Source organism: Lupinus angustifolius, chromosome LG05 (genome assembly GCF_001865875.1).
Source record: "Lupinus angustifolius cultivar Tanjil chromosome LG05, LupAngTanjil_v1.0, whole genome shotgun sequence".
NCBI lineage: Eukaryota > Viridiplantae > Streptophyta > Magnoliopsida > Fabales > Fabaceae > Lupinus > Lupinus angustifolius.
The window spans coordinates 20,559,864-20,565,289 of NC_032013.1; the positions used below are offsets into that span (position 1 = coordinate 20,559,864).

At 29.4% G+C, this 5,426-nt stretch overlaps 1 long non-coding RNA gene across 1 annotated transcript; it reads right to left on the minus strand.

Moving 5' to 3' along the window:
- On the minus strand, positions 937-2,023 carry LOC109347203. Its single transcript, XR_002107582.1, has 4 exons — positions 1,945-2,023; positions 1,463-1,748; positions 1,275-1,355; positions 937-1,164 (listed from the first exon to the last, which is right to left on the minus strand). It is a non-coding gene; the product is annotated as an uncharacterized LOC109347203 (long non-coding RNA).

A 5,426-nucleotide genomic window follows, 5' to 3' on the forward strand; every position in this document is an offset into this window, starting at 1 on the left:
AAAACTTAAAAAGAATAACAACATCAACATAATCCTCAAATCATTAATCCATTTGGCCTAAGTAATCAGTAACACTTGGCCTATTTTGGTATAGTTTAAGGATCAAATTGATGTACTGATATGTAATTAGTATGACACCATTAGGGATTAAAACCAAAAGGTTGGAACATATAAAGACCATAAGTAAAGAAAAAGATTAACAATAAATATTTTTCATTCTGCACACACCCCTTTAACAATATTTTGATAAAAAGGAAACAAAAGTTACCAGATTAGCAGGATGAACCTTGCAGAGATCTTTCATCAAAATGCTTTAATTTCAAACATCAAATTGGACTATTTAAAGGTTATTCTAAATTAAATTACTTCAAATTTCACATAATAGTTTGACCCTATAAAATTACTTCAAATTTCAAATTACTTCACAAGTTCAAAAATAATCTTCATACATTATCAAAATTCTTTCATCATTAAAACATATTAGCACAACAGGCAAATAACAGTTGACATTGAATCACCCCTCCTCAACAATACAAAGTCTTATTGAACAGTATGCAAAAGCCATGTGTGTGGTCATAAGTCATAATACATTTATTTTATTTGAGTCATGGTTCAAAGAGAAAAGAGCATGGTCAAGTCTCTCAGACCCTTTTCACACTTTAAGATACAAATTAATCACAAGATAAATGAAGCAATCACCAACATTCCAATATACTAATCCCATTTCAAATTTACATCTTATAATATTTAGAAGCTATAGAGAAGAAAGTACCTTTTTCCTTTGGAAGGGTCATGAAAAAATTCACAAGAATCCCTTGCACCAAGGCTAATTATAGTTCTCATTTCACCCACTGATAACAAGAATATTTGCACTCAATTTTTTCAGAAATAAATCCCAAAAGAGTTCCTTTGATAAAAGAAAAACTAAAACTTTGTAATGAATGAGCATCATAATGCTAAGGAATATGTCAATGGAGACACAAACAAGGGGGAAGCTACAAAAAAGTATAACTATAGAAGTATGAATGTATCAATGAAAACATGGGATGTATAATATTTACCCATGCACGAAATTAGTAGTTCCATCTAGAGGATCAACGATCCATGTGGGTTCATCTGGAAGTTCGGTAGTGCCAAAACAACACCGGTTTCTTCCCCAATGAACTAATCAGAATCAAAATTAAAGAAATGTTGTTAAGGAAATAATAAGAAGTAGAAAATGGTAGCCAAGTTAAATACGATTATAGTAAAAGAGGGTAAAGGTGAGAATAAACCTTATGAGTGGGGTAAATTTGCTTAAGATGATTAAATATGATATCTTCACATGCTTTGTCAATCTCAGTAACCAAATCAACCTTTGTTGGATAGAAAGAACAATTAGTATGAATAAAAAAGGTTATTAATTATTAATTGGCAGATGGAGAATAATAATGAAGGAGAAATTGAAAGAGTAAATGAAAACCTATCCTTTGTGCTCCACATGTTTGGTGTTGTAGAAACATTTTCGAATAATCTGGAATCAAATGAAATGAAAGGATACCATTATTTGATTCAACAGAGATAGAAACAAAGAGAGAATTTGAGTAACTAACCTCGCCAGCTTTGTGAGTAGCGTCTATTGCAGATGCAGAGAAATTGGGAGAACAAATCTAATATTATTTGCGATAAAAACCAAATCATAATTACAATTGCAATGGAAGAAGGGGCACATATTATTCAATATTTGATTGAACCATACCTACAATAATCTATCAACAGAACCCAGATTTAGAAGCAGAAGCTTAAACATAGACTAATAAAAAACTCATAAGTTAGGGATTTCAACATATTTGGGGAAATCAATAGAAGATTTAGAAAATGTGAAATTAGATAATGAGGATTAATAATTATAGTATAAGTATCAATAAATTAGGTATTTTTATACAAAATTGAAGAGAATCAAACCTTGGAAGAAGCTTCCATTTGATTTGGTGTTGTTGAACTCAAAACAATGAAGAGAACCAAATTCATATACTTAAACTTGCTTGAAGGATTGAAGGAGAGTGAACGAGAGAGAAGACGTAAGAGTAAATGAGAGAGAAGAGAGAGAAGAGAGTGAAGGAGAGAGAAGAGAAGACAATGAAGGATATTGGAAAAAGTGATAAATGGGAAAATAAAGAGAGACAAATGAACAGTGCAACAAGAGAGTCGATCCCACGTTGCTCAAGTTGAACAAAAATGAACAAACAGTTTTTTCTATGAGCACTAAATATAACAATTTGTGTGTTTTGTAATAATTTAGCTACGTTTTTGGACAATGTGGCAACCATAGTGTGCCCATTTTGCAATTTTTTTGTAGTGTCAAGGTTAGTAAGCGCTAATTTCGTAGTCATGAAAATAAATCCTAAGGTAAAACTTTCTACTACTTTAATATCCAAAACTTCATAACACTTTAAATTTATGAAGTCAAGACTTTAATAAATCATCTTTTATCTCAAATCATTATTTTAACTTGGAAATCAAAGAGTAAAATATGCTAAACCACTTTTAAAACATAATACTTTCTAAAAATGAAACATTTTTAACAATAACTCATCAACATCATAAACTTTCAAGAATAAAATATAAACTTTTTCCTAAACACATTAAAGGTTCCTTTGATGTTAAAATCATCACATTTAAAAATATTCAAATATTAACAATAATTTCGAATATTTCCAAACAAATAACTCATTTAAGCTTGTCCAAAGATATAGTTTTTCCATCTAAGAACAAAGAAGAAATTTCAATATTCACAAAAGTCAAAAACTACATAAAGGTTTATATGATTTTATTATCATCCCCTTTAGTTATGCCTTCATAAAATACTTAAAGAACAAATATAAACTCTACTTTATGAATAACATAATAAAAGCTCATAACTATCTATGAAGTATGAGAAAGAGATGAAGAAGAGAAAATAAAAGACTACCTTAGTTTGTATAGGGAATTTAGTGTAAAAATGAGAGAATTGGGTGAGGTTTTTATAGGAGAGTTTCACTCTCATCAAATCATAAAATTTAATGCAGAGTAAGTAGATTTAAAGTAGCATATGTAATGTGTCTAATGGTGGTGGAGTGAGAGCATTTGTTTAGTGATTTAGGGGTTTTGGAAGTTTTTGCATTACTTGCGTAACAAGTAAGTGGCTCATGAAATGATGACTTCCAACTTTATTGATATGATGTAATTTCATGATAAACATCGTTTCCAAACATTTTCGGATAATTTCGTCCGAAAATATACAATCTCCCGATTTAGGACATTTGCCTGAAACGTCAAAACTTGAATTTCGAGGTGAAAATATCTAGAGATGAGTTACGGACAAACTTGGTGTCTATTTTGACGAGAAATAATATTTCGAAGCCAATGGCAAAATAGGAATTCGATTTCAAGTTACGAAACTCAAAAAATGGGCGAAAACTCGATAAAACGACTCGAAATTGTCTCGGAAACTTTTATTCTCCAAAAATCTTAAAAAATTAGGGAAAGCAAGAAAATCATAATACGAGACTAAAACTCAAAATATAAGACTAAAACTCAACCGAGGTTTAGCCTAAAACATTACTGATTAATTTCTGTAGTTAATCCATTAATGTTAATTACTTAATTAAAAGTGCTCTGAAAAACACGGTGTTACAGTTATGAACATCCAATTTTGTCTAGCCCAAAATATATTTTTAAAAAAAATAACAAATAAAAATAAGATAAACATTTTGGTTTTTATAAAAAAATGACATTTTTATGTGTTCCAAAATAAAAATGGTTTAAATTTGAATCGTTGACTTTTATTAAATTTAAATTTTTTAACATCATATTTGCACAAATCAAAGTTTTGAATTTGAATTAAAAACAAAAATCAGAATCTTCTTAACTTTCTTTTGGAATTTAATAGAAGATCTGATTTGATTTTCAAACATTTGTTAAAATTCAGCTTTAAATAGGCATATAAGACATAAGATCATGGATCCACAATCTCTCATACATAACAAATTTATATCATTGACGACAACATCAAAATGCCCCACCCATAAACTCACTCATCAATTTCTCATCCACCTTTCACTCACCCACAAATCCATAAAAATTTCATCCAATTTTTTTTTCATTCATCATCTATTTCCAATAATCCTTAAAAATTCTCTCAATAAAAATAAATTGATCCATAATTTTCTCCCCTAAACATCATCTTCCATGCACAACCATCAAGAAACAATCTAAGAAAACCACAAAATCTAGAAAAAAATACAAAAAAAACCTTTCTTTTCTAGTCTTTAAGATTTGCGGAGAGCTTCCGCAAATCTTTTTCTTTTTAGCATTCTCGGTTTTTGTGGGAGTTATTAGTTTTCATTTCTATATTATTCTCTAACCAACCATAAATACTAATACTTGAAACAACCACACACTATAAAAAACAACATTTCATGAAAATAACAAAATATAGAAGAATCGTGGGTTGCATCGCAGGTCTAGTGATATGTTCCTAAACTTCACACAACTAGTGATTTGACTCGGTATAATTCATGCGAATTATATTATTCCATTTCTCTTGGAAGCATAACAGGTATGTCATTCTCCTTCCTTTATTTCTTCTTATTTCATTTATAATAATTCTATTTCTTTTAGTAGTCACAATAGTAATAATTATAATTGTAACTTTTGACTATAATTACAGCAAACACATATAATTCAGTTGGTAATTGATAATTATAATATTAGTTTTGCTTTTATCATATTTCAATAATTTGAAGGTATGATGTAGTGTTGGATGTAAGAAGTGCACTTCATTTCCTTATAATTAATAGGATTAATTATATTTTCACTTCCTAAAAATATATTTTTTTAAATAAAATAAAAACAAAAATTAGAATTTTTCAACCAAGATTTAATATGAGATGCGATATCGGACGTAAGGGTCATGTTGCGCTCATAATTTTAAAATGGGTTTTAAATAAAAAAAAACAAAAAATGAAATTTTTTAACCAAGTTTTAGTATGAGATGCGGTATCGGACGTAAGGGCTATGTTTCGCTCATTTTTTTCAAAATAAATAATAATTTAAACTTTTTATGAAATAAAATTAACTTAACTAACAAACTTTTTTCTACCCTAAGAACTATGTAGTCTTGATTCTCAAAAAGGAGATACGTAGGACCAACTAGGGTGTCGTTCAAATGAGAAACTAGGGTGCTAATACACTCTGTAGTCTGTAATCGACTCCCAAACCTGGATATCAAAGTTCAATGCGCAATGTGATTGGGCCAAAAGATTTTTCTACATTTTTGACTGGAAAAATGTTGTGGCAACTCTAAAAAGATCGTGTAGCCAAAAATTGGGGCGTAACAGACACCTCATAAAGATATTGTATGGTAGTATCAATATGAGTGTTTATTGTGGTATGAATGTACCATA